The sequence below is a fragment of the Meles meles genome, chromosome 4, assembly GCF_922984935.1.
Source record: "Meles meles chromosome 4, mMelMel3.1 paternal haplotype, whole genome shotgun sequence".
In the NCBI taxonomy this organism is placed as follows: domain Eukaryota; kingdom Metazoa; phylum Chordata; class Mammalia; order Carnivora; family Mustelidae; genus Meles; species Meles meles.
This window is the reverse complement of record NC_060069.1, coordinates 5,816,344-5,830,916: the sequence shown is the minus strand read 5'-3', so window position 1 is coordinate 5,830,916 and position 14,573 is coordinate 5,816,344.

The following is a 14,573-nucleotide window of genomic DNA, read 5'->3' as shown; positions in this document are numbered from 1 at the left end:
TCAGGGCAGGGGGCACCTCTTCTTGCTCACCCCATAAGCGCACTGTGGCTTGGTGCCTGGCCCACAGCAGGGGGCTACTAAATATATACTGAAGTGATACATGAATGATGTTCCATATCGCCCCATCATTGATTCAAGAAAATCTCTGGAAGGGACAAAAAGAAAAAGGATTTTTTAAAATCTCCTCCCCCTGCAGGTTTCATGTCTCTCCAGCACATTTTCAGGGGTCCCTCTCCCTTACCTGGGTATCCACAGACACGATGCGCTAGTGGACTTGTGCATGGACCAGCTGCCTTGCCGCAGGACAGCCCTCTGCCCACAGCTAGCAAGGTCCCCGTGGGCCATGTCCAGGCTCCCAGAAGGCCAAATGCGCACCCTTGTGGCTTCTGGGAAACCAGCAGCCAGCAGGCCCCACCTACAGCCCTCCTCCCCTAGGGTGAGGACATGAGGACACTAACTGAGAATCTGCAGAATTTAAATGATCCCACAGGAAGGAAATCAACATCTCTTAGAGAACAAATTCTAGGACTGGAGTAGAAACTGAACATTCTGGAAGCGATAATTGGTCTCATTTATCTAAATTTAGAAGGTCTGGAAAGGGAAAGAGTAACTATTAAGACAAGTTATTTAGAAGATAAGCCTTTAATCAAAGAGATGAGTCAAACCCAAATTCAAACCAAAATCCTGCTCAAATCAGGGGCTTGAAATATAAGTTCCTTTGGGGATAAAAGTCAGATCTTATTTAACTTGAAAATGAATAAGAACTTTCACAAAAAGAATAAACTCTAGCAACAAAAATAGGCCATCTGATAACTGTGATAACCACCCAAAATCATTAATTGTAAATCAGAAATATTTTGAACAAAAGTGATACACTGAGAGACTGGCTGAGCACTGAAAGTTCACAGTGCTTTGAAATCACCTGCGAAATTGGTCCAGATCAAGTGGGTTAGGTATTCACTGCCTTGTGCTCGCTATTGGTGCCATCCAGCTTGCCCTGGATGACCTTGGCATGCCACTCGCCCTCCCTGGTAGGCTCTTCTTTACCCTCCACCAGTCTCTTCAACAGCAAAATGGAATTGATAAGCACTCATTTCTCTCCCATCTTCAGTTCAACAAACATTTCTCGAATGCCAGTTCTGTGCCTGTAGGTCCTGTAGGTGAAAAATTAGTAAGACACTGTCCCTATTGTGCTAGAAACCCATAGGTGATTTTTAAGAATGAAGGTAGGGAGATGTCCAGGGTGCTGAAGTAAGGAATCCAGCGTAAGGGCTAAACAGGAGTTGGCAGGTGAAGAGAGGAGAAAAGGACAGAGAGGTGGGACATAATCTAGAGCTCGCAAGGAGCATAGGTAACTTGGTCCTCTCAGACCCCAAAGCAGAACTGCAGGGAGGCTGTAAGATCTGGGCTAAGCATGTGATCTCTATCCTGTGGGAGGAGGAGTACCATTTTAAAGTTTCCACTATGAAAGTGATTTAGTCATTTGGGCATTTTGGAACAACCAATTTTCCATGAAAAGATGTTATGAAGAAAAAAAATGAAAAAAAAATGGGATAAACACATTAACTTTAAAAAACAATGAAGGCCATTATGAAATCTGCTATACAGGTGACCTCACTTAGGGACAATGATCCCTATTAATAATGGCTCAAAGCACACCCAGTAGAGATAGTTCATAGAACTCATGAAGAAGCTGAGGTCCTCCCAACATTTTCATCCTCAACCCAACTTGTAGCCAATGCAGACCCACTGCAGACTTGCAGACTCCCACCTAGATTTTCTTTGTTGGATCTGGATGCTCTCTGTGGCTCCCTGCATGTACCTTCATACGGAGTTAACCATCTGGCAATCTGCGCCTCGTGTAGTTCATAGGGCAAACTCAGCATTCTCCACCAGGTCTTAGCTCAACCTCATTGAGTTCAGAAGGATAATACTCCTCGGGTCTTGTCAAAGACACCTGAACTGAGTGGGTCCTGGGAACTATGAGAGTCAAGGTCCTGGTCTAGCATGGACACATCTGATTGGACAGGTCTCCAGAAGGACCTGGCTATGTACCTGTTTCAATGAAATTTTAAGTTCTGTATTAGTCATTGTTCCTACCGGTGGAGCTTCTGGAATTGTACTTTTATCCAAATATAAAATTTATCTTCTGAATGTTGCAAAATCTCTCTTTATATCTTTTTTTGTCCCTCCTTATTTTTCTTTGTAACACTTACCACAATCTAATGATATATTACATATCTGTATGTTTGCTATCTATCAAACTGTATAAGAAGACAAGATTCTTTCTGTTCATTGCAATAACCTCAGAGCATAGAACAGTGTCTAGTCAAGGTAAAGCCTCAGTAAATACATGTGAAATAAATAAATGAAGGACCATAGTACTAATGACAATAGTGCTATCTTCCACTAGCAGTTCTGATCTTTTTTTCACTGCTCACTCTTCTACAGAATGAAGTAACAGTACAGATTAGGGAGAAGCATGAATGACTGACAGATTTAGTTATTATATTCATTTCATTAACTCAAAAAACATTTCTAGAGAATTGATATATATGCCAGGCATTTAAAATATCTTCAAAATTTGTGTACAGCTTAAAAAAAAAAAAAAGATACTCAGATGGTTTCAAACAAAGGGAAAGAATATTTGGGAAATCTGTAGCCTTCAAAATAGGAGGTCCAGATCTCATGCATCCCAGAATGTGAAGGGATTTCACCAAAATTACTTACTCAACCACAATAGCAGATGTGGGAAAGAAAGATGAAAGCTATCGATTGCCATAAATAGCTCTCAAAATCCTTTCTTTCGTAACATCAATCATTTCAAAATAACCGAAAAATTAGGAGAAAGTCCCTCGTCAGTACAGAGGATACAGTGACTTTTAAAGAACTAAAATGCCAAGCAGAATTGGGAGCTTTCAACCTGAATACCAAATAGAAAGGTGGTGGGAATACTATTGATAGACTGCATGCAGCTATAAGAAAAGCATTTGATATAGTGGTATAAAGTGTTACACTCAAAATTAATTCAGATTGGCTTAGTAAGGAGCGCTGCTGCCACATAAATTTAAAACTGGCTCAAAGTCTGCAAACAAAGGGTGATGACAAATGGAAATGTATGGAGTTGGGGGGGAAGTAGGGTGCACAGGGGTCATCTTTATTAATGATCTGAAAGAGGGAGAGTAAACAGCATGTTAATGAAACTTGCAAATGATGCTAATTTGGGAGGTGTTGCTCTGATCATTGTGGACAGAGAGAGAATGTAAATGAACCTTAAGTGGTAATAAATATGAAGAGGAAACAACACAATGAGATTCAAGTGGGAAAATACAAACCATGCCCCATGCAATGACTCGCCCACTCCCACCCCAGGGTCCTTTGCCCCTCACATTTGTGGGATGGGGCTGGGGAGGAAAACAGTGTAACCCTGAATCAGAAACGTTTAATCCAAGTATTCCTCACTTGTGTAATTTTCCTTCACCCGTCCTTTAAATTTCCACAAAAGGCTGTTCCTGGATTCAGAGCAAGAGTAGTACTCACCCTTGGATGATGGGGCTCCATAAATTACAGTGCAAAAGAGGCTGTTAAAAGAAAACAAGCAAATAATGAAGGGAATGGGGAAACTGATTTATGAGAAATGACCCAAAGGGGTAGACTTTTGTTAATTGATGGCTAAGGGGTAACATGATAATCACCTGCTGAGCTCTCTTCATGACAAATAACCCCTTGGTTGGAACTACTTAGTATCAGACAAGGAACTTCATTCTGCCTGGCAGACAGTGCCTCCCTCTCCCTTGGGGTTGCCACTTTCCTACTGAGGTTCACTAGTGAAGTTCTGATGAGCTTCCCCTTAAGCAGTCTGCCTTCTGGGTCCTCCACACCCACCCCTGCCCCCGCCATTCCTACAGGTCATGACATCCTCACTTCTGCTCCTGACTTGACAACATGAACACAGGGGCCAGCGGGAGCTCAAGGAGGGCACAGGCACAAAAAGAGTGCACACACATCTCTACAAAAAGGCAGGTGGGGGAGGCAAGGTGTCAGGATGCTCTCTTCTCAAACAAGCCCCCTCACACTCCAAGAAAATGAATATAATAGCTCTATGCAAACAGATGATTGTACGCAAATGTGAGTTCTGACACTATGCTTACTTCCTCAGCAGGTCCAGCCACGCAGATTTCTGAGTTCAGCCAGGGAACTGCTAGGCTGCCCTAGTGACCTAGTGGCTCTTTGCAGATGGAAACTGTTAATACAATGTCTCAAGTTCCAGTTAAACTCCCAATCCTGGGGCGCCTGGGTGGCTCAGTGGGTTAAAGCCTCTGCCTTCAGCTCAGGTCATGATCCCAGTGTCCTGGGATCGAGCCCCGCATCGGGCTCTCTGCTTGGCAGGGAGCCTGCTTCCTCCTCTCTCTCTCTCTCTGCCTGCCTCTCTCCCTACTTGTGATCTCTCTCTGTCAAATAAATAAATAAAATCTTTAAAAAAAAAAAAAAAAAAAAAAAAAAAAACTCCCAATCCTAGGAAGTTCAAGTGGACGGATGCTTAGAACCTGTTGTCTCACTTCCTTATTTTACACATGAGGACTTAGAACTTAATAAAAGTTTGTTAAACATGTTTGCCCAAAGAGAGGCTGCCTGAGGTCACCATATTGTTTTAGCAAGAACAGTAGTAGCTTAATACATCTCTCAATCCCCTGTTAACCTTCAAAATAAAAGTTACTTTGCCAGCAAAAAATGGATTTATTTGGGAATAGCAGAGGGTTGTAATTTAGGATGTACAAGCTGTGACAAAAACCAGAGGCAAGACCAACAAACAAAGGAGAGGAAGATTGTTTTACAGAGGAGGAGGAGGAAGGAGGGAGAAATTGTTTTAAATGAAAGTCCACTGGAAAAAAGCAAGAGTTCAGGGTGATGAAGGTTTCTTCCTGGCTGAGGGGCAAGGGTAGCTGATTTCTTATAGAATATTAAATATGTATCTTTTCCTGTTTGAGCCTTGATCTTTGATCATTCTTTCCTGTTGCCTCTTCTGTTGGGGTCTGTAATTGACAATTCTTTATGTAATTGACATTAAGGGGTACCCGCTTCCCATTCTAGCCTCAGGACTCCACTCCAGTGTTTCACTTTATTAATTTTTCATACCACATTTTGAAGAAGAGAAACTGAAGCCAGATAAGTGAAATCTTTGCTCAGGGCCACAAAGCCAAGGTCCTCTGAGACCCAGGCAATGGCCCTTCCTCTAATATTCCCACCCCTCCAGAAACTTGGAAATACTGGGAACTTCTGTTACAAGAAGGAGGGAACTTTCCCAGGAACTGAAGCAGAGATCTCAAACCTGAGATTTTTAGACTACTGCTAGATGGAATATCAGCAGCTTTGGTCATTTTTTCATACACCAACATTAGCATGCCCCTCTCTTCTCTACCCTGGCTGCACCTTCTGTCATCTTGCCTCTCCTTGGTCTGGTGTCTCCTGAGTCATGATGCATATTCAGAGAACACGAGACCAAGAGATATAACTCCCCACGCCTGAGCCAGCACCACTGAACATTCAAACAGGTACCACTTCAGCAGATTCTCCCAGCCACCCTGTGAAGCAAACAGGATAGTTGTTAACAACCATCTCCATTTATTGAGTCAACAAGTATTTACTGGGCACCTACCTACAATGTGCCACTACTGGGGACAGGCAATAAATGGAATAAGGTCCCAAAATCATTCCATGTGGAGGGAGGTGAGACAAGCAGAAAATAAGTGCGCAATAAGAGAAGAATGAAGGTTTCAGATGAGAGTTAAGTACAACGAAGAAAACAAACTAGAAGAATGAGGTGGAAAATGACCAAGCAGAGGAAAGGGCAGCTTCTTCAAGAAGGAGGTCAGAGAAGCCCCTCCGAGGAAGTAGCATCTAGCAATGCCTGCATGAGAAGAAAACACAAGACCGTGCACACATCAGGAGATGATATGTTCTGAGAAAGGAAACAACAAGAACAAAGGCCCCAGGACCAAAATAACGAAGGAGATGTCCCAGTGACAGACGTCACTGAGAAGTGCGCAGAGGCCAAACCATGAAAGAAAGTGCAGGACACGTCAAGGAGTCTGAACTTCATTCTAAGGACTGAAAGGAGGAATGAATGACAGCCTAGCACTCAGAGGGGCTCGTTAGTGTCCCAAAACATCACTCCTCTAGGCAATGGCCCAGCCAGAACCCAAGCCCAGCCCTTCTCTTACATAATTTCTAAGGGACCGATGAAAGCAAGGAACCTTAGCCCTGTCTCAATATCCTCACACTCCCTCTCCTAAACCCTCTTGCTGGGCTAGGCAGCAAGAGGGGTGCTTCCTGACCTATGCCATAAAACCTCGGAAGAGGCTATCTAAACCAGGCAGGACTATATCCTTCATAACTCCCACTAAAACAAAATGAAAGGTGAGGAAACTGAATGTGTATCACTCTCTAAGCCATAGACCAGACGGACTCTCAGTAAGTTCTAAAAGAAGTCAATTCTTGCATTACAGAGACCACCCATCACCACCCCTACATAATCCTTTCATACCATTGACACCACAGCAGGTCAAATGTGACAGTTAAATGTAGCTCTCAAATTGATGGGGAGATACAGGGAACATGGAAGGGGATCTACTGGTTCAGAGATGCCTGTCTCACTAAGACTCTGCCCCTAACTGGCTGGGCCCTGCAGACCCAACCAGAGGCAGCACCCACCATGACTCATCTTTGCCTGCCCCCACCCTCCATCCTTCCTTCTGTAATAAGGTCAGAGCCCCACGGGTTGCACTGCAATCAGCACAGAAAAGCCAGTGGGGGCCATGACCTCTATTCTCAGATTGTTGCCCAGGACGGGACTCCTACTGTCCGGCTCTCAGCTTCCTGCCCATTCCTGACTGCCTCTCAGATTCCAAGACTCTCTACTAGATGCAAACTTCTTCCTTGTTTGTGTCATTCAGAATCCCTTCTCTAGCTTCCAGGCCTTAGCCCAGCACCTCCACTCTCTCAATTCTAGACAAAGGAGCTTCTTCCCAGGGCCCTGTGCTCAGCCCCACAGGCTCCCTTAGCCATCCTGCCAGGGGACACACCTCCCCAGCACCATCTGCCTTGGGTATGGCCCCCACCTCATCAGAGGGTCACTGGCACTTGCCTCACAGAATCATTATGAAGATTAAATGAGATATGTATGCAAGGCATTCCAAACACACGTTGTAAATGATCTTTTTATTTCCTTTCCATCTTGATTTCATGACATGCTTTCTCCAGTTCCCTCTTCTGCTCTTTCCAGCACTCTTGGTCCTCTTTTCCTGTGAGCTGTACTACCGCTGTGACAGCACCTATCTCCTTGCACCCTCAGACTTGACGTTAAGGACAGCCCGTGGTTCCTCTGTGTCCTGGGTCCAGCAAAGGTCCTGGAACTGGATGCTATTCAACAAGAAAAGGACAGCTCTTTCTTATGTATGTTCTGCTTCCCATTTGCTTCCCCATTCATCATGCCAAAGGAAGGTGCAGGTCACCAAGAAGAAAAGAAACCCGATATTTTGGTGATGTATCTTCAGTACAGGTGAGACACTGTACTTACTAGATACTTTCACACATTTTCTCTTGCTCCACGTTGGGGCCTGGGACTGCTGACCGATGACTTCATTACAGTCCCAGACCTAGAGAAGGTCAAAACCTACAACGTGACCAGATTAGATGCATGGACAACAAAGACCCTTCTGGCAGGCACAGATCTCAATCTACAAATTCACAGATATAGAAAATCATACTCAATTTACTGCAATTTAACTTAATTTCTAGCTTTTCCACCCAGTTAGTCAGATGAGTTTGAATTTTGCTGCAAGGGACACATTAACCCTGTAATCTCAGTGACTTAACCCCACTTTGGCTCACCTCTCATTTATGCTACACGCCTAGCACAGGTGAGCAGGGAGAGCGTGCTGCCCATAGTCACTCAGGGACCCAGGCAGTGGAAGGTATGTCATGGGACACCTGTCATCTCAACACGTGGCAGAAGAAGCTGGAGAGTCACAGATGGGTTTTCCTCCACTTTAGTATAGAAGGGATTCATGTCACTTCTACTCACAGCTCATTGGGCTGGTTATTTGTCCAACCTTAAACACAAGAGGCTTGAAGATATGGTCTTCCTATGTGCTCGGGAAGGAAAAGATAAGATGTGGCTTCTCAAACACAAAGTAAACCTCAGTCCCCAGAACTATTTTCCGGTCCCCTAGGTTATGACACATGTTATTTCTAAATTCTTATCCCATGGCCAAGATACTGAAGTGGGAGAGTCCTACCTGACCATTGGTCATCTGTATATAATCTGTTACTACTGACATGGCTGCTGTTCCTGTCCATGTGGCTCCTTCAACACTTACAGCTATTTTTGTTTCATGCATGGTAGCTGAGCCTTTTTCTGAAATGTGGCCAGTGGCCCAATCTATACCACAGAGTTGCTTTTGCTGAGTATCATGGTCTCCCCAAAGCATGGCCAGGAAGCTGATCTCTTTGTTGTCTGAGCTCCAAAATCTCTTTCCCTCCTATTCTTACTAGCCTGAGGAACTAAGTTCTAGATTACGATTGGGGTGGGAATTTCTCCCTGAATGTTTTTCTGGAAACTTTTAAGCTATCCTCTCCCTTTAAGAATTAGGCCTCTAGAACAAAGTCCTAGAAGAAACCATTCTGCCTTTTACTCTGCCCCATGCATTCCTTGAGGCAATGAACACAGAGCAAGTATGAAAAGGGAGAAGGAACAGGGGAAAATATAAGAAGGAAAACAAAGGCATGGATTAGAGTCTCAAAATCTTATCCAGACACACAAAAAAAGCACTTTCCTGGGCTAGGAAAAGAGAAGCACTGCCCAGAAAGACAGACGCAGTTTTAGGAAAGCCTGCCCCTAGGCCTTCTCAGTCTACCAGTGGCCAAAGGCACATTTCAGCATACAGATTCCAGGGTATCTTGAGCCCACAAATACTGTGAGGCTCAGGGCTCTCCGTCATCAAGGAATAGAACACAGAACACACAACACAATCTCCTAAGCTTAAAACCAGGAGCACAAAGTCCGATTCTTCAAGGAGCATCACCAGCAGCAGAAATCTCCACGTGAATCTCAGGAGTAGGAACTCTGGTCCTCTGCTCAGAAAGGGTGAGGTTTTAGCTGAAACACACAGCTTTGGAAACCCAAAGGGGTCTGACAAGAAGCTACTAGGACACATGAGACAAGGCACAGAGTTGGAGGAGAAGGAACCGCAGCCAGAAAATCTGTGCCCTCTTAGTCACAAAGAGTAGCACTCCTTCCAGAGGAAAATGATGCCTCCTTTTCGCTGTGTTCAGTGGCTGCCCATCAGAGGGTCTTTCTGATACTGAATTCTTCCTGCATGCCTAGAAAATGGATGACGAAATGCACAGCCACTGAGGTATTTCGGCTAAATCTAGTCTGTTATCCTCAAAGGGATTCGATTTCTTTAAAATTCACCTTGGATGGCTTAAATTCCCATCTCTGTTTTATAGTTGACATTGGGCTCTGGGTGTGGCGATGGCTTTTAATGTCGCTCTGTTTATTTTAAACTTACCACTGGCTTTCGTGAGGATTTAAATCGAATCACTCTGCCCAGCAGCACTCCTCTTTATTGTTTAAAAGCTGATCACATCTCTTTCTGAAAAGCACAGCGTACTTGTTACCTTGCAATGAAGCAGCCACAATTTACTGGGCTAAAAATCAATATATGATTGAATCCAACTCATGCTCCTCTCTGGAATTCTTACAGCCTCTCAACTGATGGCCCCACATCACTGTCCCACCCAAGCATTTACCTTCAAAATCTGGAGGGAAAAGAATCCATTTTCCAATGAACAAAAAGAACACTAAAGGAATGATTTTAAACACCAAAGAGAGATTCAGCATTACTTGGGAGCTGAGCAGACAATCCTTGGGCGAGAAAATAAATGACAAGTTTCAAACCAAACCAGAGGTCTGTTCTATAATGCTCAGCTGGCTGGAAGGAGTCGCTGACTGGAACCAATGATGAATTTGCCTTAATGATGTTTTATCACTTCTGTTTTTAAATACACGATCTGGAAGAGAGCTAGAACCGTTCTATGGAGGCATTCTTCTAGGACCCACCTGGTATAGAGAGTGAAGCTGTGAGAACTGCCGCTGTCTCCTCTGGCCGTGGCTTTCAGAACATGACCCAAGTGAAAAATAGGACGCACCTGGGGGCTTTCTGCTGGCCCTTACCTGTCAAACCGCCTACCTGACGGAACATAACCACAGCGCGGCCAGAACGCAGACCCGCACAGGAGTTGGCTTAAAACAGGACCGCGGGGGGTGCCTGGGTGGCTCAGCGGGTTAAAGCCTCTGCCTTCGGCTCAGGTCATGATCCCAGGGTCCTGGGATCGAGCCCCGCATCAGGCTCTCCGCTCAGCAGGGAGCCTGCTTCCTCCTCTCTCTCTGCCTGCCTCTCTGCCTGCTTGTGATCTCTCTCTCTCTCTGTCAAATAAATAAATAAAATCTTTAAAACAAACAAACAAACAACAACAACAACAAAAAAAACAGGACCGCGGTTCCAAAAAGCACCAATGAGCTGTCTGAGTTGCGCGCCAGTATCAACCAATCAGGATGAGACCCTTCTGACCAACCAGGGGGAGGCCTTTCTGACCAGTCATGATGAGCCCCTTCTAACCAATCAAACTGAAGCACTTTCCCACCTCCTTTTTTTTTAGTCTCCTGTTGGCCGGAGAGGCAACCTGAGTGGGGAATTTGCATATGCAGGGCTTCCGCTCTGTTCCCAGGGGCCAATCCAACTATTCTCTGCTGGTTCTGCGTTTCCCTTCAGCTGCAGCCCCAGTAAAGCTTTGTCTATTACGCTGAGTTTTGAGTAGGGCGTCCTAGAACCCGACTCCGGTAACAGAAGGATTAGGCTGTCATGATCTGAGTAACCCCACATCGGGAGACAGCCCTGAAGTCTGTCAGATGCACTTGTCTCCAGTCCCACTTTCACTGAATGGGTGGGGAAGGGGGGTGGCATTAGAAGAGCAGGACTGCGGAGCTGCCAGATAGGACTTTTTTTTTAAGGTGGGTTGCCAAGCAGAGGAAAAGGTTTTGCACTGTGTAGGACGGGAGCTATGAGGTCAGCTAGGAAGAGTAGGAAGTGTTTTTAAAGAACTTTGAACCAGCTATGCTTTATTTCTCATTAATAAAAGAGCCAAAAGGGAAGACAGAAAAAGCATGAGGAAAGTTCTTGAAGAGTCCTGACTTTTTTTTTTTTTTAAGATTTTTAAAAATTTAGGAGGAGTCAAGATGGCGGAGAAGTAGCAGCCTGAGACTACATCAGGTAGCAGGAGATCAGCTCGATAGCTTATCTAAACATTGCAAACACCTACAAATCCAACGGGAGAGCGAAGAGAAGAACAGCAACTCTAGAAACAGAAAATCAACCACTTTCTGAAAGGTAGGACTGGCGGAGAAGTGAATCTAAAATGACGGGAAGATAGACCGCAGGGGGAGGGGCCGGCTCCCGGCAAGCGGCGGAGCAACGGAGCACAAAATCAGGACTTTTAAAAGTCTGTTCCACTGAGGGACATTGCTCCAGAGGCTAAATCAGGGTGAATCCCACGCGGGGTCACAGAAGGATCGGGGGTGTCAGAGTGTCGGAGAGCTCGCAGGTATTAGAACGGAGAAGCCGGCTGCAGAGACAGAGCCGAGGACTAAACTCTCAGCTCGGGGTTACCTTGAACCGGTCGTGGGCTGGGTGAGCTCGGAGCGCGGCTAGAGGCTGGGGATACGGGAGTGATTGGGTGCTGTCCTCTGGGGGCGCACGGAGGAGTGGGGCCCCAGGCTCTCGGATCCTCCGGGCCGGAGACTAGGAGGCCGCCACTTTCATTCCCGTCCTCCGGAACTCTACGGAAAGCGTTCAGGGAACAGAAGCTCCCAAAAGCGAACCCGAGCCGATTACGTAGTCCGGCCGCCGGTAAGGGCGGTGCAATCCCGCCTCGGGCAAAGACACTTGAGAATCACTACAACAGGCCCCTCCCCCAGAAGATCAACAAAATATCCAGCCAGGACGAAGTTCATCTATCAAGGAGAAAGCAAGTTCAATTCCTAAGACAGCAGCGTAATTCCAGAGGAGGAGAAAGCAAAGCACGAACTCATGGCTTTCTCCCCATGATTCTTTAGTCTTGCGGCTACTTCAATTTTTTTTTCTTTTTTCAATTTTTTTTCTTTTTTCTTCTTCTGCTAAATTTTTTTAAAACTTTTACCCTTTTCTTTTTTAACGTTTTTTGACTAGTTCATCTAAATATATATATTTTTTCTTTCTTTTTTATATTTTTTATTTGTTTTATTTTTTAAATTTTTTTCTTTCTTTTTCCTTCTTTTTTTTTTTTCTTTTTTTTTTCAGAACCTGTTTTTATCCCCTTTCTCCCCCCCACAATTAGGGGTCTCTTCTGATTTGGTTACAGTGCATTTTTCTGGGGTCTTTGCCACCCTTTTAGTAGTTTATTTGCTCCTTCATATCCTCTTATCTGGACAAAATGACAAGGCAGAAAAAATCACCACAAATAAAAGAACAAGAGACAGTACCGAAGGCTAGGGACCTAATCAACACAGACATTGGTAATATGTCAGATCAAGAGTTCAGAATGATGATTCTGAACATTCTAGCCGGGCTTGAAAAAGGCATGGAAGATATTAGAGAAACCCTCTCTGGAGATATTAAAGCCCTTTCTGGAGAAATTAAAGAACTAAAATCTAACCAAGTTGAAATCAAAAAAGCTATTAATGAGATGCAATCAAAAATGGAGGCTCTCACTGCTAGGATAAATGAGGCAGAAGAAAGAATTAGTGATATAGAAGACCAAATGACAGAGAATAAGGAAGCCGAGCAAAAGAGGGACAAACAGCTACTGGACCATGAGGGGAGAATTCGAGAGATAAGTGACACCATAAGACGAAACAACATTAGAATAATTGGGATTCCAGAAGAAGAAGAAACAGAGAGGGGAGCAGAAGGTCTATTGGAGAGAATCATTGGAGAGAATTTCCCTAATATGGCAAAGGGAACAAGCATCAAAATCCAGGAGATGCAGAGAACCCCCCTCAAAGTCAACAAGAATAGGTCCACACCCCATCACCTAATAGTAAAATTTACAAGTCTTCGTGACAAAGAGAAAATCCTGAAAGTAGCACAAGAAAAGAAGTCTGTAACATACAATGGTAAAAATATTAGATTGGCGGCAGACTTATCCACAGAGACCTGGCAGGCTAGGAAGAGCTGGCATGATATATTCAGAGCACTAAATGAGAAAAACATGCAGCCAAGAATACTCTATCCAGCTAGGCTATCATTGAAAATAGAAGGAGAGATAAAAAGCTTCCAGGACAAACAAAAACTGAAAGAATTTGCAAACACCAAACCAGCTCTACAGGAAATATTGAAAGGGGTCCTCTAAGCAAAGAGAGAGCCTAAAAGGAGTAGATCAGAAAGGTACAGAGACAATATACAGTAACAGTCACCTTACAGGCTAATAATGGCACTAAATTCATATCTCTCAATAGTTACCCTGAATGTTAATGGGCTAAATGCCCCAATCAAAAGACACAGGGTATCAGAATGGATAAAAAAACAAAACCCATTAGTATGTTGCCTACAAGAAACTCATTTTAGACGCGAAGACACCTCCAGATTTAAAGTGAGGGGGTGGAAAACAATTTACCATGCTAATGGGCATCAGAAGAAAGCTGGGCTGGCCATCCTTATATCAGATCCATTAGATTTCAAGCCAAAGACTATAATAAGAGATGAGGAAGGACACTATATCCTACTCAAAGGGTCTGTCCAACAAGAAGATCTAACAATTTTAAATATCTATGCCCCTAACGTGGGAGCAGCCAACTATATAAACCAATTAATAACAAAATCAAAGAAACACATCAATAATAATACAATAATAGTAGGGGACTTGAACACTCCCCTCACTGAAATGGACAGATCATCCAAGCAAAAGATCAACAAGGAAATAAAGGCCTTAAATGACACACTGGACCAGATGGACATCACAGATATATTCAGAACATTTCATCCCAAAGCAACACATTACACATTCTTCTCTAGTGCACATGGAACCTTCTCCAGAATAGATCACATCCTGGGTCACAAATCAGGTCTCAAACGGTATCAAAAGATTAGGATTATTCCCTGCATATTTTCAGACCACAATGCTCTGAAGCTAGAACTCAATCACAAGAGGAAAGCTGGAAAGAACCCAAATACATGGAGACTAAACAGCATCCTTCTAAAGAATGAATGGGTTAACCAGGAAATTAAAGAAGAATTGAAAAAATTCATGGAAACAAATGATAATGAAAACACAACAGTTCAAAATCTGTGGGACACAGCAAAGGCAGTCCTGAGAGGAAAATATATAGTGGTACAAGCCTTTCTCAAGAAACAAGAAAGGTCTCAAGTACACAACCTAACCCTACACGTAAAGGAGCTGGAGAAAGAACAAGAAAGAAACCCTAAACCCAGCAGGAGAAGAGAAATCATAAAGATCAAAGCAGAAATCAATGAAAT